Source organism: Prosopis cineraria, unplaced genomic scaffold (genome assembly GCF_029017545.1).
Source record: "Prosopis cineraria cultivar Desert tree isolate PC_DT_omini unplaced genomic scaffold, ASM2901754v1 PC7, whole genome shotgun sequence".
In the NCBI taxonomy this organism is placed as follows: domain Eukaryota; kingdom Viridiplantae; phylum Streptophyta; class Magnoliopsida; order Fabales; family Fabaceae; genus Prosopis; species Prosopis cineraria.
In genome coordinates, this window is record NW_026555338.1 from 465241 (window position 1) to 488081 (window position 22841).

The window sequence follows — 22841 nt, forward strand, 5'->3', positions numbered from 1 at the left end:
GTAGTTCATGGACTAGAAAGTGACCTCTTAAGTCGTGATTTGGCTTGAGATTCAGAGAGGAAATAGAGAGAAAACACGAGGATGAGAGGAGGAGAGATCAAAGTCAGTTAAGGCAAGCTATTATTGGAGCTTGGGTGAGATTTTCAACTAGTGACTTATCAGGTATGCTTTGTACCGCCCTTAAATTCAAATCTACCCTAATTTTTCTTAATATAAGTTATAGAGAAATTGAATCGAACAAATTTAAGAGGTTTATTTCTTATCCAATAGTAATAAAAAGTTAAATTGGATATTTGTGGTAGGTTTAGAGTTGAATGATAGAACTTTGAACCTGTAGGCTCAATTTAGCCCTAATATAATAGAAAATTAGGGTGGAAATGGTATAAAGGCAAAATGTGATAATTAGAAGTGACTAAAAGTAGTAGTTGAGTAGAAATGGACTTAGAATGGATAAATGGAAAGAAATGAATGGCTAGGTGTAGCCATAATTGATAATTATGTGTTTTTGGTCAATGGGACCAATTGATTAAATTGTACCAATTGTGTGTAGATTAGCATATCTTGTGAGTGAGTTGAGAAAGGAAGCTTATGACGAGCTTTTATGGTAACTAAAGTGCATGGGTAACCTTTTTATTGATAGAAGGGTTGAGGTAATGGAATAAATTCCTCTGTTTGACTATTTATTGTAACTGTGTGTTCATATGCTATGTAGTGCATGAATGTGTTTTAAACTGAGCATGTTTTATAGCATCGTTGTTTATTGCATAAGTGGAATTTTGGTTAAACAAGTAAATAAAATTTTGTAATTTGATATAGAAATGTATATATGTCTATATATGAAATTGGTTGTGATTGGGAACTTATAATTGGTTTGAGAAGCATGACCATAGGGGTAAGAGTTCACCCATATGAAGTACAGTGATAAGACCATATGACATCATTCTCCTTAGTGCCCGACGAGGTATGGTATTGGAGAATTTTATCTTCTTAGTTCCTTTTGAGGTACGGTGTTGGAGAATCTCCTTAGTGCCTATTGTGGGGTGGTGTTGAAGATTTAGAGTCCTTAGTATTAATATGATGCAGAGTTACCCCATCATGTGTTTAAAGGGAAACTATAGTCTAGAAATGAGATAGAACACCTTTGGCTGGGTGATTCAAACCACTAAAGGTGAGCTCAAAGCCAATAAGAAAGTGTATTGCTCTAAGGCGAGCCTATAGTTTCAAATTGAAGTGATTTCGAGGTTTGGTTGGTAGTGATCATGCTGTGTTTGGTAAAAAGAGGTGAAAAGCAATAAAATATGGTGATTATAATTTAAAAGAGGTGAAATGTTATATTTAAGTGATTTAAAGTGAAATACGTGATATATGCTATGTTTAATGGTATATTATGCTATATTTTCATATAATTATATGTGATAGTCAATAGTAGTGAGCTATTGTAATATCCTCCTCCTTCTAAGCCATAATTAACTCTAAATCTCAATTAATAAAGAAATTGAATTAAGATAATTAACATAATACCAAATTACAAATGGATGAAAAAGTTGGGATCCCAAGTATTTAAAAAAATAAAATAAAATAAAACCATGTTCTAAGTCTTTAAAATAGACAAATCAAAGTTCACAAATATACGAAACCATGAGATCATTTCAAACATAAGCGCATTTGCAAGAACATTAGAAAACAAAAAAATTCTACAAAATTTTGAGGTGTGCATCGTGGTTCATCGAACATGCGCCACGACTTGTTCGCCTTTATGCCATGCACTAAGGTGTACTTGCACAATCTGTGATAGTAAATTCTGCTATCAATTTGACAGCTTTTGGGACAACTTTTGATGCGTCCCAATCCTCCGTCTAACATCCAATTGATGCGAACTAGGTGTTTATAGAAAGCTCTTCCCGAGCTCTAACTAATAGCTTTAGTTTCATAATCAAATTATTACACAATTAAAATTTGGGCACTCTTTTTAAAACTTACAATTTTTCAACATTTTTCCCAAAACTAAATGCCCAATTCAATCACCAAAAGCCAAAAGTCATTGACACCATTTAGACACATGCAAAACACCAAAACTAACTCGTTCAATGCACCATATCACATTAAACACTTATAGATCACAATTTTACTACTCAACCCCTTAACCTCAAAAGCATACAAGGGGGAGTTTAAGTAACTTTTCATCCAATATTTCATGATCAACACATATTATGCCTAACCCTTACTTGCATCAGTATTTTGGCCCTATTACAGATATCACATATGATAAACTCAATCTCTATGGCCTAAAATACACTTACAACTCACAAACGCATAATGCAAGTAAGAACCAAAAATGAACTAATCCTAGTTGGCAATTTAAATTATCAAATACTCATAATGACTCAAAAAAAAGAAGCATATTAAATAGGATCACAGTCCTAAGCCTCTAGGTGCTTTCCTCTATCAAATCCTCTTGAGCTATTTCTTGTAATGTTGAAGATGGTACGGTGAGCATAACCACTCAGTAACCAAGGTCCAACTAACTTATACTAATGTATGTCAATCAATTTAGATGCAAGTGGCAAATATAATCAATTTTCCAAATCATGTAAAATATTTAAGAGCATAAATTCACATTTCCCAACATAATAGCACCATATTCATGAAATAATGCTTTTTAACAACTTCTATACAAGAGAGAGTTTGTCACACCATCACATGACATATACTCAAAAAGAATTAAGACTCAATTCATGGTAACCATCATTAGGGTCACAATACAGACTATCATGTGCCCTTTTTCATTATATGCATGATCACACCTTCCTTATATCCTCCTTATTCCTTTGACATGAAACCATGGGCTATATTATAATGGGATAGTCTATAATTCAGGATTTCTCTAGCGTAAACACTTGTGAGGGGATTACCCAGCCAAGGCTTACCCAACTCACTTATGGAACACAATTTTCCCTATTTTCTCATACTATGAAGTGTCATTCTCCCTAGTCTAGCTTCCTTATTGAACTAGTACATAGCTAACTAGGTTTGAGTCCCTTGTTAAACTAGTAGGATAGTCCCTCATTGAATAGGTAGGACAATAAGTATATAAACAATCCAAGCAAGCCATCAACTATGATGGGAGCCCTACCATATGAATTTAATTCTCTACTCCTCTTCTTAGGTGAACTCCTGCCTCTCAAGATCATGCAATGCATATTCATGTAATAATTCATAATTAACATATTTTATAGAACTCCACATAAACAATCAATCATGGAACTCCTATATTTATCAATCATTAAACTCTTTAACCTCATGTTTTCATTAAAATTCACAATTTCACCAAATCATTGAACTCATTACAATACATATACTCAAAAAACCTCATTGATAAGAAATCATGGTACTCTCTAAACACATTTTCATTGAACCTTAAATCAAACAAGTCATTGAACTCCAAATTATTTATAATTATTATACCTCATGCATTCACAATCATTAAACTCCATAAATTTCAAAATCATTATACTCCATTAAATTATCACTTTATAGTGGGTTTTTCAAACAAAGCAAGCCACATTTGCATTTTAATCAATCTCACACAATTCAATTATCAATTCTCAATCAATAAATTGATCAACACATAGAAGCATAAAATAGAATTCCCCTGATTACGTCAAACCTTTGATAGGTCGAGATTTCACCCCTTAAATACTCACTCCTAAAGTTTCTAAGAAGCTTACAAGTATTTACAATGCAAATAATTAATATTCAGATTTGGGCTAATTTTCACTAATACTTCAACACTTCTTAATGCTCAAGATTCATTCTTGACTCATATAAAAATACTCATAGGGTTTCTTAGCTTCCTTTAATCCTCATTAACATTATTAAGCTCTTTAATGATCATTAATGGGACCATATTGTTCCCAACCTACATATTTATGAGGATTTTTGGATATTTAGTGTCCTTCAACCACCAATCATCATATAATCATAAATATTAAGTTTACTTAGCTCAATTTACTCTCATTAACTCTATTTAAGTCAATGGGTTTAAACTCATTGCCTCTGTGAATTGAAATCACCATTATCAACTAAACCCTAAGTTCTACTATCAAGAAAATGGAAGAAGAGAGAAAGATTTAAGTGTAGAAAGCTTGCCTTTGATGTTTAGAAGCTCTAACATACTCCCAATACTTAGATTCTCTAAGCCCTAACATTGCTCTCCTACTACTTTCTCGTTTTCCTTTGTCATTCCTCTATTTTCAGCTTCATTTCGTGAACTTATGATAGCAAAAATGTGATCATGTGCCACGGCGCATGGCACAGAGAGCACTTCTCAAGCGTGTTGCCATACATACATTATAACTGCTTATCCACAAGCCATGGTGCATGGCACAGAATTTCCCCTTTTAGAAATTCTTCCTCTTTCATTCTCAGGTGACTCGATTCTCCTTTGGGAAAAATAAAATTAGGCAAATTTTCACTTAGAATGTGATATGAATATATATGGAGAAAATGGTCCTAATAATTTAATAAATATGTGTAAATAATAAGTCCTATTAATTCCCCCACACTTAGCTTTTGCACTTTGAAAAAAATAAAATTAAAATTAATTCCCCAACACTCTTAAAGAAGTGAAAAGAAAACAAAAACAAATGTTTAAAATTCCTAAACCAAGAGTCAATAAATCTTTACCTATCCACTTATCAAATCAATTGCAATAGAGAGAGAATTTTGTACTTTACAAGGCATGCCTTTACCAAAAGTTCACTTCAATGAGCAACCTCACCAAGGATAAAGTGTTCGAACTCTTAACTCTGAAGTGTTTAGGGTTTATATATTTCACTCAAGCTCACTTAGCAACTACCATACCATATACTTGTAACTTTTCTACATCTCCACCACTAGATATCACTTACATTATGAATCAAGAGGTATTCATTTGGGTTGTAATGTGGCTTAAGAAAGGATAAAATAGAAATACATGTGAAAAAGTAAGGGATAGGCATACAAGTGATGCCTTATATGAAATTTATCTCTTAATGTATAAGGCATATAGTAGTTCAAACAGGTGAAAAATCATTAAATTAAGTCATAAGCACTTAAGGAAACAAAGGGTGTTATATAGCTAAACAACCTTTATTCATTTATTTTTCATTCTTTCTATCCTATTATTTTTCTGCTTTCTTTTTCTTTTCACTTTCTTTTCAAATTTTTCTTTCTTGTAACTTTATTTATTTCTTTCTTTTTCTCAACATATTTTTTTTCTTTTTCTTTTTCTTTCTTTTGTTTTCCTTTTTCTTTTCTTTTGAGGTTGCTCTAACTTTTCTTGTTTTAACCCTTATTCCTTAACAATGACTAGGATGACAAATAATAGAAATGCACCATTTTAAATCTAAAACATGCCAAGTATCTTGAGAGATAAAAGAGTAACATGCATTTTTTGAAGATAGGGGTATGCAAAAGATAAAGTGTATTAAGGGTTGGCATCTATCATTTCTAAATAGAAGTGAAAGATGTAGCCTTTTATAAGAAAAGAAACAAATTCTACAGAGTGAATTGACTAAAGCAAACAATATACACTCTTAAGGCTCCTTCCATCAAGGGTTATTTGTTACTCACATCCATTTGTTAAAGGTAAATGTTTAAGTTCACTTCGCAACTAGTCAATCTCTAACGCAATTTTCAAAGATTCAACTAAATGACTCTATCATTAAAGCAACTTCAAACAAAAACCAAGCAAAAACAGAATAATATTTTTTTCAAAACTTTTTGAAAATCAAAATAAAAGAAAACCAAAATGTTTTTATCTCATCCCCCACACTTAAATCATTCATTGTTCTCAACATATGCCTAGACTAATGATATGACAATATAATATCAAAATGAATGGATGAAATAAGTGCAAGTGAAAAATTTGTGCAAATTCCCTAAAAAGAAGTATATAGCCGAAATGATAGAAGTCATGACTTCCACCAAGACTTTGATGAAGGCTATAATAAGATAAGGGAATGCAATTTTTATGAAATGAACAAACTAAGGGATCAAAATTCTACCTTTTCCCAATGACTTGACCTCCCTCACACTTGAATTTTACTCAATCATCAAATGAATCAAATAAAGCAAAGTAAAAGATAAGGTTTGAGATGTAAAACCTAATTTAAATCTCATCAAGCTCTTGTAGTGGAAGTTTTTATCTTTGATGAGTAGCTTTAATCTTTTTGCTAAGCATCTTGGGTGGAGGCTGGGGATTAATTGGTAATGACTCTAAGATATAAGGAGTAGAATCTTTGATAACTCCATTTTGTTAATCTTCCCCATATAAGTGCACGACCTCCTTACTTGTAAGATTCAATATTTAATGCTTGTGATTTCTTTTGGCTACTTCAACTTGTGGACCTATAAAATCAATAACAAAGCCTTCCTCAAGCAAATGTTGGCTAAAAGAAATGAAATCTTTAAGAAAGTCAACTGAGAAGTTATCAATTTCATTATCATTAAGAAGTACATGTAAGGATATATCATTCTTGCCTTGCAAAAAGAGATCAATCTCCAAACAACTTTGACATTAATAGTCATTCAAACAAGTGAAAATAGATAAGGAAGTAGGAGAGTATAGATCAATACTAGACAAGACAAGATTATTACTAAATTCTTCAAGCATAAAATTAAAATCATGCAATTTATCATTTGGTTTTTCTTTAATTTCAATTTCCTCATACTTAACAACTGCCAAACTCACCTTTTCTTGTGACTTGTCCTTAATTTCTTCAATGTTAGTTAAAGCCTTGGCTACTTCTTCAATATCCAACTTGTCATCTATATAAGTGTGTTCAGTCAAAATACAATGTAAGCCTACAAAATAATCAAAGTAACCTTCCGCAAGATTAAAATGGTCTACAAAAGGACACTCATCAGAAATTTCAAGTGGACTAACATTAAGTTCATCAACATCAACAAATTCATATGAGGCAATGTCATGCATATCAAATAGAAATGAATCAATTTCCAAAGCATTATAAACTCTTATGGTTCAATCAAAGCATTATTCATTAATTCAATAATATTCAAATCATTATTAGGCATTGCAAACACATTATTAGCATCCTTCTCTTCTTGATTAGCCTTAAATTTCTCATCCTTTTCTTCTACAATTGCCACAGTTTCCCCCTGTTGAACAAGTATATAATTTTCTTCTTTTAGGTTGGGAAAGTAGTTAAAGAAGAGAGAATAGGTGTTTCAGCCAACATGCCTTGGTCATCTGCAAAAGAAAGCAAACAACCCTTCTCAAGAACATCTTGCTTGGGAGAAACATGTGTATGTGTACTATCAATATCTTTAGCCTTAAAAGAATTAAAAGTAAATATCAGTGATTACTTTAGTTTCACACTCATCAAAAAATTATTATATCTTAAGGTAAATTATTTTTTTTCCAAAAGAATCAAGCCAAAGGCTCAAAGTTGCATGAAATGTGGCCTCAAATAAGAAATAAGTTCTAGAAGGAATCATCACTAAGAAAACTAATAACACATAAGAGTGCTTGGCTGCTTCCAACAAAGGGTAATGTGTTACTCTATCCATTAATTCAAATTAAAAGAATGCTCAATTCACACCTATTCAATCCTTAAAACTACAACATCTCAAGTATAAATGGCTCAAAAAGGTAATGTGTTACTCCTACATTTTGACAAATCATGGCTTTGTGAGGTTACATGTATGGTTTTTGCCTCAAATTAGCATAATTAATAAGCATATTTAAATATAAATGGCTCAAAATTTAACCTGAATAATGTGTGTGTGTGTGTGTGTGTGTGTGTTAACCAACATATAATAGGCATATCAAAACACATCATCTAAACACACCATTATTGTCCCACCTATAGGAGATCTTTATAAGCACTCTCGTACAAATAGGATCACAGGCTGTAACCCCCCATATCCTATAGATATAGGCGAAGATTACAAAACTACAACATCCCAAATCACTATAGCAATCAAAGGATTTATTTGAAAAGGTTTAGCCAAAGACTTTATTACAAAATCATCAAAAACCACATTGCATTTGAGTAACATAGTAGAAGCAATTCACATGTATTCATGTCCCTCATTACATGCCATAAAAACCATAAACTCAAGTTGAATTATGGGCCTGCGCCATAGTGTGCAGTATGTGCACCACGACATGTGGCATGGAGCCACATGCCCAACTTTCTGTGCCATATGCCACAGCATGTGACACTACACACCATGGCATGCTTGTTTGAAAATCCTGCTATCATTTTGACAGCAAACTGATAAAATTTTAGCGTGTGCCATTTTCACATACCATGTCCGATCAGAGTGATTCAAGTGCCTACATGAAGCTTCTTTTATAACCTAGCTAATGAGACATATTTGGACATGATCTAATGATCTGATCAAAATTTGGACACCCGAGTGCAAAATGTCACTTTTTTAAAAAAATTTGCATCCCCTAGCGCTCAAATCAATCTCTTTCTCTCATTAGACTACATAAGGTCTTAAACCCAGTCCAAAAGGACCTAATACACCTAATTGACCACAACATATCACATATACACACATATATTGAAATTTGACCCCTTAATGGCTAATTTTCACATTTTCTAACTTTTCATAATTTTCCATTTACTTAGCACAACTTGGCCTACTTGGCCCTTTTCTTTACACATTCACATATATTCACATTTATAACACATGTATTACTCAAGTTACTCATTTCATCATAATTTCACACTTGGACTTAAGATTCATTAACATGTACAACAAATCATCATGTATACACCTAAATATTTAGCCCTTGATTCATTTCATCACATATACATACAATTGGGCTAAGATTCGATGAACTTACTACTCAAAACATGCATGCAACCCTATGGTAACTCATATACACAAAATTTACATAGTTTAGTTCATTACACAAGCTTTGTGTTCACACAACTTCAATAACTCAAGCTAGCCCAAACTCTCTTCCCTTGCCCTAGTCTCTACTCTATCTTGTAAAAATGTAACCACCAGGGTAAGATAAAAATCTCAATAACAGAATAACTCACTCCTATTGACTATCACATGCAAATATGTAAAAAAGTAAAGCATAATATACCACTTTATATAATATGTCACATATTCCATTTCAAATAACACTCAAATCAAACAATTCATCACTTTTACACTTGTTTCACCACTTTTCTCCACCTATACCACATACAAAAACATATTACATCACATAGCATCCCATAGCTTAATCACTACCGATCGAACCTCTAAATTACCTCGACATGAAACCACAATCACCTTAGACTAATGTATACTCTTATTAGCCCTGAGCTTACCTTTAATGGTAGAATCACCCTGTCAAAGGTGTCTTATCTCACTTTCAGACTATGGTTTCCCCCAATACACACAATGGGGTGTTATTAACTCCAACACCATGTCACACAGACATTAAGGAGTCTAATATCTCCAATACCACACCTCATCAGTCACTAAGGAGATCTTCTCTAATAACGCACCTTAAAAAGAACTAAGGAGATATAATTCTCTAACACTGCACCCCATTAAGCACTAAGGAGAGTATGCCATATGGTCTTATCATCACCTCTCTACTCGGGTGAACTCTCACCCCTATGATCATACTTTTCAAACCATGTAGGTTCCTTATTACCACTTTACACATTTTCTCATGCACAACATATAAATATATTAACATATCATTTGAAATCACCTATTTTAATGCTTTTATTCAATCAAAAGCTATTTCATGCAACATTTACACAATGCCATAAAACATGCTCAATTGAAAACCATTTCATGCTTTACATAGCATACTCACACACAATTACAACAAACAATCAAACACAAAAAGTTATTCAGTTACCTTAACCCTTCTATCACTAGAAAGGTTGCCAGTGGATTTCATGCATTTGCCACATATGCTTCCTTGGGGTTTTGCCTAAGCTTGCTCGGTCCTCCATTATATTTAAACGCGCAACGTGTAACATGCTAAAATACTTAAGTGCTAAGTGCTAAGCATGCATATGTGATTCTTGAGGGTCTATAAAAAAAAGGTTGGACCCCCTCGAGGCTAGGCATCCCCCTAAGGAGCAATATGGGCTTTTTCCACTTTGGCACAAACAAACATACTTTTTTTCAAACAAGAACACCTCATTTAGGGGAACTAGAGACCTCCAATTCATGTGATTTTTTACAGGCTTCTTACACATGATATGAGGATGAAATCTATAAAGTTTTATAATTTTTAGACACCCATAAAATTTTCTAAGATTTTTTGATTGCTCTAAAGGGTGCGACGTCTACAAGCTATCACAGGCGTTAGCTCCGATGGCCGAACCCCCCAATATGTCAAGAGGGTGAGTTTGAGTTAATAAAACAATCAAATCACAAATGTAATGAGAAAATTTCATTTTGGTATGGGTAGGACTTTTTTTACACTGCCAGCGCTTACCCGTGGCAGGTCTGGACTTGTCAGGACTTATCCTAGGTATGTCCAGACGTGCTAGGACTTGCCTATAGCTTGTATGAATGTGCTAGGACTTGCCCTTAGTAGGTTCGAACAAGCTAGGACTTGCCCGTGGCCAGTCAGGATGTGCCCTGAGCAGGTTTGGACATGCCAGGACTTATCTGTGGCCAATTTGAATGTGCAGGACTTGCCTCAAATGTGCCAAGACTTGCTTGGGGTAGGTCCAAATGTGCCAGGACTCTTCTTAGACGTGCCAGGACTTGCCCGTGGCCAGTTTAGATGTGCCAAGACTTGCTCGGGACATGCTAGGACTATTCTTGAGCTTGTCCAGACTTGCTCACAGTAAGTCTGAACCTTGACAATACTTGCCACATCCTTTGCCCAAGGTTGCCAACCCTTGCCCAAACCATGCTAAAGCTTTGCCAACACTTGCCATAATGCTACATCACTTGCCATAAGTGTTAGTCGAGGTTGCCAACATTGCTCGAACCATGCCAAAGCTCTTACCGATACTTGCCATAACACACCATTACTTTACATAGGCTTTGGCCTGAGGTTGTTGAAACTTGCCCTATCCCTGCTAAAGCTTTACTAATACTTGCCATAATGCTCTATCACATGCCACGGGCTTCGCCTGAGGTTGCGAACAACTTTCACAATCTTCCTTGGGGTTTGTCGGCGTACGTTGTAAATAGGCCATAACCTTTGGCCTATTTCTGGATGCAAAGGGTGGGGGGATAAATCAAAGCGACTTGGGATGAATCTCAGTGGATTGTGGCAGTAAGGCTACTCTACTACTTACAATACCTAGTTGAGTATTTAAGTTATTTGCAAAGGATTTTACATATTGCTGGATGGGAATTTCTTTAAGGCGTCCCTTGTGACTCATTTGCTATAAGGGCACCACTAACGAAACGTGGCTTTAGGGGCTGAGGCCTTTATTACTGATTAGCAAATAGACGACGAGTGCACGCATCACTTCTAGCTTAGATTCTGACTTAGAGGTGTTCAGTTATAATCTAATACACGATAGTTTCGCATTGCTAGCTTTTCAACCAAGCGCGATGACCAATTGTGCAAATCAACAGTTTATCTCATACTAGGTTGAATTACTATTGCAACATTGTTATCAGTAGGGTAAAACTAACCTGTCTCATGATGATCTAAACCCATCTCACGTTCCCTATTAGTGGGTGAACAATCCAACCTTTGTGAATTCTGCTTCACAATGATAGGAAGAGTTAACATCAAAGGATAAAAAAGTAATTCGCTATAAACGCTTAGCTGCTATAAGCCAGTTATCCTTATGGTAGCTTTTTTGACATCTCTAGCTTCAAATTCTAAAGGACTAAAGGATTGATAGGCCATGCTTTCATGGTTCATATTCGTACTAGAAATAAGAATCAAATGAGCTTTTACACTTTTGTTCCACATGAGATTTCTATTCTCATTAAGCTCATCTTAGGACACCTTTGTTATCTTTTAATAGATGTGCCACCCCAGGAAAACTCCCCACCTGATAATGTCTTCATCCCAGATCAGCTTGCTAGGCGAGCCTTGGGTCCAAAAAAAGGGGCATTGCCCTACCTCCAATTCACATAATAAGTAAAATAACGTTAAAAGTAGTAGTATTTCACTTTCTCCATTTCTAGCTCCCACTTATCCTACACTTCTCAAGTCATTTCAAAAGTTGAAGTAAAGTCAAGCTTAATAAGGTCTTCTTTCCATGCTGATTCTGCCAAGCCCATTCCCTTGGCTATGTTTCATTGGATAGTAAATAGGGATAGTAGGAATCTCGTTAATCCATTCATGCACGTTGCTAATTAGATGATGAGGCATTTGGCTACCTTAAGAGAGTCATAGCTACTCCTGTCGTTTACCCATGCGTGGTTGAATTTCTTTACTTTAACATTCAGAGCACTAGGAAGAAATCACATTAAGTTAGCATCCATAGGGGCCATTGCAATGCTTTGTTTTAATCAAACAGTCGAATTCCCCTTATTCGTACCAGTTCTGAGTCGACTATTCGATGCTTAGGGAAGGGACCTTGAAAAGCCTGTTCCTAATCTATCTCCTTGCTGGCACATAGCAACTCGCTCTTGCTGTAGGAGCAACTCGAACAGTCCACCAATAGTCGATGGGTTCAGGGCTAGGACCCCTATTCCTAGCCCTTAGAGCCAATCCTTTTCCTGAGGTTATGGATCCATTTTGCTGACTTTCATTGCCTACATTGTTCCATCAACTAGATGTTGTTCACCTTAAAGACCTAATACGATTATGAGTATGATCAAGCATAGGAGGCACTCGGTCTTCTGTATTTTCAAGGACCGTCAGGGCCACACTAGACACCATGTGTTGTGTGGTGCTCTTCTAGCCGCTGGCCCTAACTTTCCCCTCTTTGGCCTTTAAAGTTCTTATTTAATATTTGCTACTACTACCAACATCTGTATCGATAGCTAATCAGGGCCTGGCACTTACCTCGACAGTCGGGTATAGGTCGAGTACTTTAATGCCATCTATTTTCAAGGCTAGTTCATTCGGCAAGTAAGTTGTTACACACTCCTTAGCGAATTTCAACTTCCATGACTATTGTCATGTTGTCTTAATCGACCAATGCCCTTTGTGGGATATAGGTTAGTGCACAATTAGGCACCGTAACCTAGCTTTCAATTCATCTTGTATCACTAGTTCTGCTTACTAAAACTGGCCTACTTGGAGCTCTCAATTCTATGGTATGGCTCAACAAAGCAGCCACGTCATTCTATTATTTAAAGTTTGAGAATAGGTTGAGGACATTGCACCCTTGATACTCTAATCATCGGCTTTACCTGATAGAACTCACACTTGAGCTCCAGCTATACTGAGGGAAACTTCAGAGGGAACCTACTACTAGATAGTTCGATTAATCTTTTGTCCCTATACCTAAGTCAGATGAAGAATTTGCACATTAGTATCGCTTCAGGCCTCTACCAGAGTTTCCTCTGGCTTCACCCTGCTAAGGCATAATTCACCATCATTCAGGTCCCAACAAGCATGCTCTTACTCAAACCCTTTACAAAAGATCAAGGTCGGTCAGCGATACAACCTGCTAGGGGATCCTGCCAATCAACTTCCTTCCACCTTATGGGTTTAATCACCTATTGACTCACACATATGTTAGACTCCTTGGTCTGTGCTTCAAGACGGGCTAAATGGGGAGCTCACGGGCCTACGCCAGGAGCGCACAGGTGCTGAGGCACATAATGATGGCACGCGCTGCTAGCCATGATCACGGGGATGACATTACCACTGGCATATCAACAATACAAGCTTGGGCCACCACCATAATCAGTATTGGTCCATATCCCAAGTCGATTGGTAGATCAGCTCGCGCTATTCCACATCCGACCGGGATGCATCACTAGCCCCCATCCACTTCCCTCCCAATAAATTTCAAGTACTCTTTAATTTTCTTTTCAAAGTCCTTTTCATCTTTCCTTCATAATACTTGTTCGCTATTGGTCTCTTGCTAGTATTTAGCCTTAGACAGAATTTACCGTTTGATTAGGGTTACATTCCCAAACAACCTGACTCGCTGAATATGCCTCGTGGTGTGATAGGGTTTGAGCACGATAGGGCTCTCACCTTCTCCCGTGTCCCCTTCCAAGGCACTTAGGCTCAGTCTGCCACTAAGGATGCTTCTCAAACTACAGTTCAAATGCTGAGGGCGATCGATTCTCAGAGTGGGCTTTCCCTAGTACGCTCACCATTACTAAAGGAATCCTTATTAGTTTCTTTCCCTCTACTTATTGATATGCTTAAACTCAGTAAGTAGCCTCGCCTGACCCTGGGTCGCATTCAAGGATACTAATTAGACTACTCAACTTAGGGGACAACATACGCACGTGTGGGCTTGATTAACATCTCAACTACCTTTGATCATAGCAGCCATCACTGAGGGGTGTCTTTCATCTTGTCGAGAGGCGAGGCTCTCAGGAGGCCAACTTCCACCTTACACAATTTTAGGAAATGTCGATGTTGCGTGACACCCAAGCAAACCTATTTTAACCACGTTTTATAACTTTAACACAAAATGAGTGTTTAAAACTCTCAATATGTGCCAAAAGCCTTTTCTAGCACTTAGACCATGTTTAATAGACTTAGGACTACCAGTATAACACGTCACAAGCACTAAAACAACAGTATAACAAAAATTTACTCCTCAACCCTATTTTACCAAAAATAGAGGGGGAGGTAAATTGTCATTACTTTATACCTAAAACAATCAAAACATGCTCAAATGTCTATTTCTACACTTGCACTAGTATTTTGGCCCTATTAAAAAATATATATCAACATACACAAAGACTTAAGGCCTAAAATACAAATCTAACATTCCTAACAACAAAATAGTGCAAGTGTGATGGCATGCATCCTAGAATTGGCAAACATATGCTATTATGCAAAAAAAAACTAAGCTAGAGACATATAGAAAGGAATATGCTAATTCCTAGCCTCTTTAGTCTTCTTCCTCTCAACACCAGAGCTAGAGCCTGAAAAGTGTTAAATGAAAGGGGTGAGTCTAGCCACTCAATAATCAAGGTAAAACCTACCTTATGCAGTCATATATCAATCATAAACTAAGTACATGCATAAGAAACCAAGTATATAAAACATGTTCACATATATCATAACTTATCATTTTATTTTATTTTTTTTGTAACTTCTTTATCTCACATGCATTAGGTGCATTGTCACCATATTCTTAGATATATGACATAACCCATTATTCACGTGACTTGCCACAACTTAACACGAGTGACACGTCATATATTTATATAGGAAATAATCAACTAACCTTATATCCTCTTTGTTTCCTTAGACTAAAACCATGAGCTATAACACTAAATAGGGTTCCGTCCATGTGATTGGACTATCTAAGCTCACCAATTGCGAGATGTGACCCAGCCAAAGATCATATGACTCACTCTTGGACCACGATTTCCTCCGTTCTTGAATCTCATATCCTAGACTATTCTCTTTATTGAACCAGTGGAGATAGCTAGGTTTTAGCCCCTAGACAAACTATGAGACAGTCCCTCAATGAACTATGAGACAAGGCTATACCCCTGTGCACCAGAGGGCAACCTGAATACCATATAGATTTTTCTCTACTCCTAATCCTTAAGCAAACTCTTGCCACTGATCATGCCATAGTTAATACTCACTCATTTTCACATTTTTATTTTCGTTTAGTCATTATCACAACAATCACGTTAGGCTCACGACGATGCGCTACCCAAGCATGTATTCTCATCATTTTCTCAACATTATTCTCACTTATCTTAAAATTCATTTCTCATTAACACACATCTATCTCACCCAATCATCACATTCATTTTCTAAAGGCATAAGCATGTTCATAGTTAAAAAAATCCTCTTGACTTCGCATTTTGCATTTTAAGCCAAAATAGCATTATGCACAAATCAAATTTTCATACACTAATTGAAACAAATACATGGTTTCATATTAAAAATCAAACCCATGCATGTAACATTCATAATTCACATTTAACAATCAATTAACATATAACTACCCAAAGTAAGGTTTCCCTAGTTACCTCAAACTTTTAAGAGGTCAAAGGTTTACCCCTCAATCTACTAGTTTCCAAGATTGAATTTTTCAATCTAATAGGTGACCAAGAGCCAAACACAACAACCAATCAAGTTGAATTTCATTAATATTACCATTTCAAGTATTTACACCCTTAGTCCTCTACTTCTAAATTTCCCATTATTCATTGTACATGAGTTAGAGCCTATCCATTGGGTTCATTATCTATCTATAACGTTATATAACATCATTAAATAGCCACATTGTGTAACATCCTAAATTTCTTAATTATAAGTTTAGAGGTTAATTGAAGGTGAAGTGGAAATTAGTATGGGATTAGAGATTCAAATGATTAATTAGTATTTGGAATTGTTTGTGTGTTGTATGAGCAGATATAGGTGATAGGAGTGCATTTTGAGTTGAAGCAAGTACGTGTGGTGAGAATAAATCTCACTGTGCCACGCGCCGCGACTTGTGCTGCAGGCGCTACAGCACATAGACTAGAAAATTACTTCATAAGTCATGAAATTTTAGAAATTTGAGAGGAGTAAAATTGAGAAACACATGAGATAAAGAGAGGAGAAGGGCTGAGGGGTTAAGTCAAGCTATTTTAGAGTAGTGGAAGGTGATTCAGATCAATAACTTATCAGGTAAGCTATATATAACTCTTACCTTTCATTCTACACAAATTTCTCTAAAAATGAGTTATAGGGAAATTGAATCGGTGTAATTTGAGGGATTTGATTCTTGCCCAATAGTAATAAAAATGTTCTCTAAAGTTAAATTAGAGCTTTGCGACTGGTTTAGAGATGAATGATAGAGCTTTGAACCCGTAGGCTCAATTTTAGCCTTTAAAGAGAGAAAACTAGGGCAAAAATCTAATCTGAGTGAAATAAGACCGGTTAAAGTGATGTAAAGTAGTAATTGGGTAGCCATGGATTTAGAATGGATAAATGTAAAAGAGTTTATAGATAAATATAGCCCTAAGTAGTAAAAATGAGTTTTTGGTCAAAATGGATCAAATGACTAAAATGTGTCAAATGTGTTTAGATTGACATATTGGACACGTGTATAGAGAAAGGAAGCTTGAGATAAGCTTGTGTAATAGTGAAAATTCATGGGTAACCTTTCTATTGATAGAAGGGCTGAGGTAACTGGATAGCTTTCTTTACTTGACTATTTATTATAATTGTATGTTAGTATGATATGTGATGCATGAAATAGTTTCGAATTAAGCATGGTTTATAGCATTGAGTAATTATTGTGTGTGAAATGGATTTTGATTCAAATAAGTATGGAAATGTATTTTGTAATGAAAAGTATTATATGTTATGTATAAGAAAGTGTTAAATGATAAAATGGAACCTTAAATGTTTCAAGAAAGCATGATTTGAGAGGTAGGAGTTCACCTGAGTAAAAAGAGATGATAAAGACTATATAGCAAGGTTTTCTTAGTACCCTGTTAGGGTACGGTGTTGGAAACAATTCTCCTTGGTACCTTAAAAGTTGTGATGTTGGAAAAGATCTCCTTGCTGCCTATTAAGGTATAATGTTAGAGATGATAGACTCCTTAGTATCTTTGTGATACGGGTTGTAGTCAATGACACCCCATTGTGTGTATTGGGGGAGACCATAGTCCATATTGTGCATTAGAGCATCTTTGGCTGGGTAATTCTACCACTGCAGGTGAGCTCAAGACTAATGAAATGTACATTAATCTGAGATGAGCTTATGGTTTCGTGTCGAGGTGATTTGGAGGTTTGGTTGGTAGAGATCATCTAGTATTTTATGTGATATGATGAAATATCTTGAGATAACATGGAATCCTTTGGGATTGATGAAAATTTGAAAATGAAATGTAATATGTGATGTAAATAATACTTTATGAGGTTTTAATGGTATACTATGTTTACTTTTATATTGTTGCATGTGATAGTCAATCGGAGTGAGTTATTCTATTACTGAGATTCTTATCTCACCCCTGTGGTTATATGTTTACAAGACCGGGAAGTGATCAAGCCAAAGGAAGAGAGCCTGGACTAGCTTGAGTTGTGAAGCCGCGTACCCTGAGGTTTTATAATGAACTGAACTGAAAGATTGTATATATAAGTGTATATGAGTTGCTATAGGGTTGCACACATGTATTGAATTGAGCTTTTATGAAGTTTATCTCGATTGATTGTATATATGTGTTGTTTGAAACAAAAGGGCTATAACTTGAAGTATTTGTGTGAAATCGTTGTTTGTGTTGGTGAATCTTAAGCAAATGGACAAATTATGATGAAATGAGTAATTTAGAGGCTAAGATTGTATTATGAATATGATTGCATATGTATGAGTTGAGAAATAGCCAAGTGGGCTAAGTTATGCCAAGAAATGACATAGTATGTTAAGTTAGTTAATTGTGGAAATTGACCACAAAAGGGTCAAATTTCAATATCTGAGTATGATTGTAATTAATTATGGTCAATTACGTGTATTAGATCCTTTTGGACTTGGTTCAATGCCTAGTATGGTCTAATGAGGGTAAGGGATCAATTTGAGTGCCTAGGTGAGCAAAATTTTCAGAAAAAGTGACTTTTTGCACTTGTGTGTCTAAATTTTGATTGAATCGTTAGATTGTGTCCAAACCTATCTCATTAGTTAGCATACGAGTTAAGCTTCGTGTGGATGCTTGAATCACTTTAAGCAAAACTCGTATGAGAAATTGGCGCATGTTGGAAGTTCATCATTTTTGTTGTCAAAATGATAGCAAAAATACAAACAAGCGCATTGCGGTGCATGGTGACACATTCCACAGCCCACAACATAGACAGGGCAAGCGTGTGGCTTTGTGCCACAGGCCGCGGTGCACTGACCAAAATTTTAGTTTATTTATATGCTGAATTGCATGGAATTTGAGATAGAAATGCTGGTGGGTTATGTCCACTATGTAATTGAGGAGTGTATGATTTATTTCTGTTGTGTTTTTCTTTGATTGTGCTATGAACTGATCAATTTTATAAAAAAAAGTCTTCAGCCGAAGCTTTTGAAATGAAAATTTATTATGATGAATGATAAGAGATAGTGGTAACACCGTAATCTTCTTTTATATTAAGTGGATATAAGAGGAGGTTACACCTGCCCAAACCTCCATTATATTTAAAAACGCATCATGTAACGCACTAAAGCTCTGTGCATTAGGCACTGGTGTATGGTTCTTAAGGGTCTATAAGAAAATAAGGTAGGACTCCCCTAGGGTTGGGTGCCCCCCCAAGGAGCAACATGGGCTTTTTCTACTCTAGCACGAACTGATATACATTTTACTCAAACGACAACACCCCATTTAAAGGACCTAGAGACCTCCAATTCACACAATTTTCTGTAGGCTTCTTAGGCATCATACGAGGATAAAATATGCTAAGTTTCATAATTTTTGGACACCCGAGAATTTTCTAAGATTTTTGATTATGACAAAGAATACGACCTCCTCGGGCGGCGGCTCCAATGGCCGGACCCCCTAACATATCAAGGGAGATGAGTTTGAATTAATAAAACCAAAAAATTACAAATGTAATGAGTAGATTTCATTTTAGTATGGGTAAGACTTTCTTTTTACATAGTTAGGACTTGCCCTAGGCTGGTCCGAACATGCCAGGACTTGCCTATGCCAAGTATGGACCTTAGTAATATTTACCACAGGTATTGCCTAAGGTTGCCAACTCTTACCCTAACTGTGATAAAGCTTTGCTAACACTTGCCACAATGCTGCATCACTTTTCATGAGCATTGCCTGAGGTTGCCAACACTTGGCCAGACCGTGCCAAAGCTTTTACCAACATTTGCCATAACGCTCGTGGAATTTAAAATTTCAATCTTCCACTGCGCCTCCTTATCCAATAGTAATGACTTCATAACTCCTTCTTTACTCCTCAAATAATGCTCTAACAACCTAAGAAGGCAAGAAATTTTGTGAAGTCCAATATTAATTATACCAAGATAAAAAAAATTATGCACATTTTATACCAAGATTGTCATTTAAACCCAAGTGTGAGATATGCATATTTTCCAATTCTATGTATCAAAAGTATTCACAATTTCATCAAAAAGCATATGAAATTATAGGAAAATATACTAAGATGACATAAATTTCTATAGGTTATCAGCCATTCAAAATATTTACAAGCCAAGGCTAAGACCAATTAGCTAGCCTACATTTGCAAAGCCATATTCTGAGTATATTGATTGAGAAAACCCTCATCCCAAGGGCTATAGAATCCTAGACTTCACATTATTCGTTGAGATGACACATAAATAACATTAAAGCATATTGGCAGGTTCACAATTCAATGTGGTGAAATTGCCAATTATACACATTCTATAACGAGGGATGATTTGTTTTGATACTTCTTTAAGCTTCATTTTAAAGATATTTGGTTTTTTTAGAGGAAATATATTTTATTACCCTTTGAAAGGTTCACGAGTTAAGAGAATTGCTAGAAGCAAAGTAACCTAAAGAGGGTGGTTGAATTGTGTGATCAAATTGTTAAAATAAACACAAGTACATAACAAACTAAAAAACTAAGCAACTTAGAAAGATGTCACCCTAAGTCAGACAGTAAAGGAAGTATAATAAACTATAAAGATTTATATAGGTTTAGCCTCCAAGCTGTGTGAACTACTTCTATTCATCATAATATACCTAACCTTAGAGTTCTACTATTTCATTAAGGTTTTGCAGGCCCTTATGTCCCTCATTACAGATGGAATGAGTTTTAGTGTTGACTACTTGGTGATGAGCACCAAATCTGAACTATCTAGATTAAATATTTAATTTTTTTATTTTTTATTTTTTATTTTTAAAAAATTATTTTAATGGGTACATAATGTAAAATAAAGATGATCTCTTAATTGTCAATTTTTCAATAAATCAAGGAATTCTCTCTCTCACTTTTGGTTGCTAAAATCACTTAATGTGGTCTATTATTTAGAGTAAAAAAAATAAGTGTTAACTACTAAATGAAGATTTATAATCGTTAAGAGGGTTAAAAAATATTAAGAGATGAAACTAAGAAAGGTGAGTGTGTGATTATCGATATATACATGGAATTATCAATAAATGAGTTGTTGAAGATTTTGTTTTAAAGCTTGGATGAAACTTTTCATGTAAAAGTCTTTATAGAACCTTAAAAACCTAAAGAAGGAGTAAAGCATTAATCAAAACCTTAACAAAAGCAATAGGAGGACTAAGAGTTCGGCTTGATTTTGTAGTTTAACACTTTAACATAAAGACTATGAATGGTCTTGAGTTGGCCTTAACATAAGGACCATGAATTAATCAAACTAAAAGCAGGTCCTTATATTTTGGCATTAATATAGAAAGTTATAAGTATTTTGTTAATGTTTTGATTTGTGGTTTGATTTTTTTTTTCCAACTATTTTACCAAGTTTCTATTCACCTAGCGATACCAACTAATGGCCTAGATTAGTTTAACCCTAAATCTATTTTCTAGGTCAATGTCCTACTCAGCACATTTAATCATATTTCTTACATAGCTCAAACGTAGGAACGAGCATGTTTTTCCTTACCCAACATAGGTTTGCTACAAGAGTTGCTACCTATCCTCATTCCTCTTTCTATTTGTCTAAATTTATGTTTGGTTTTTCTATTGGAGATTTAATATGTTTTTTAGTTGACTGATTTATTTCTTTCTGCTTCCATAGGATTTCTGCAAAAATGGTTGCAAGTATAGGGCTCAAAACTATTCTCATAGTTGATTCATTAAGAGAAATAGCCACTAAATGTGTATGGTTTATTCCCTTTCATAGTTTTTTTTTAATTTCTTTAATGAGGTTCAGGAAACATAATTAGTTGCTACACCAAACCTAATGAAATTCTATAAATATTCACTTTTCTATAGATACATCTATAGCATTATGACTCATTTGAGCAAGAGCCACATGAATTGTTGTTTGTGTGAACAACAAATACCAAGCCTGCTAGAGATGCTAAGTCTCAATTGATAACAAAGGGGTCCTGAGCTCCCTTACCATAATTCACTCTGATGTAAAAGATACACAAGGTTTTAGTAGAACAAGTGTTTGATTTTTATTGAAATGCGAGAAGTTACAAGTCTAAATTGAAAGTAAAACTAACTGATAAAATTAAAGACTAAAAGGTGTAAAGATGTGAGTCTTTGATTGAGTGTTGACTGACTTTCTTCTATGTCTTCATCTTCTATTTATAGTGTCAGAGTGGTGGTAGCCTCTCCCTTAAGACCTAACACATTTTGCTGAGGAATTAGGGATCTCATGAAACTCATGGCACGGTCTTTATTCCATATTCTCCATCTTATCGAGATACTTGGGCATGATGTCCGCAGATTCTAGAATTACTTGAGATTGTGTCTTCTTGTGCCAACAATCCAATGTTTGTAACTAGCGGGATTTCGGCATGTTTATTTTATCATGGCCTTTATTGAGCTTCAAGGCTAGCCCCTTTATTCGTATTGGGCCTGAATCTTTAGTTACTCAGTCTAACTAGCCCTATGACCTCTCTGAGCAACATTTCATATTTTAGCCCAAATAATGCCCCTCGCGTGCTAGTGGCTGATAACATAAGCCACATGGCATGTTTGAAAAAACTGAAATGTCGCTTCATCTCTAAGCACCCTTTATTAATATAAACTTGTTTTCCTTTTTGGTTACTTCTCTTGCCCTTTCTACCATTTCTTATCATTCAAGCATTTTCCTCTCTTGCTCCAATCTTTCCTTTGC

At 35.3% G+C, this 22841-nt stretch overlaps 2 pseudogenes; one reads left to right on the forward strand and one right to left on the reverse strand.

The window, feature by feature from the left end:
* Positions 1-22841, forward strand: part of LOC129315616 (rhomboid-like protein 11, chloroplastic) — a 57688-nt pseudogene that overhangs the window by 33919 nt on the left and 928 nt on the right.
* LOC129316956 (28S ribosomal RNA) lies at positions 11230-14326 on the reverse strand (annotated as a pseudogene).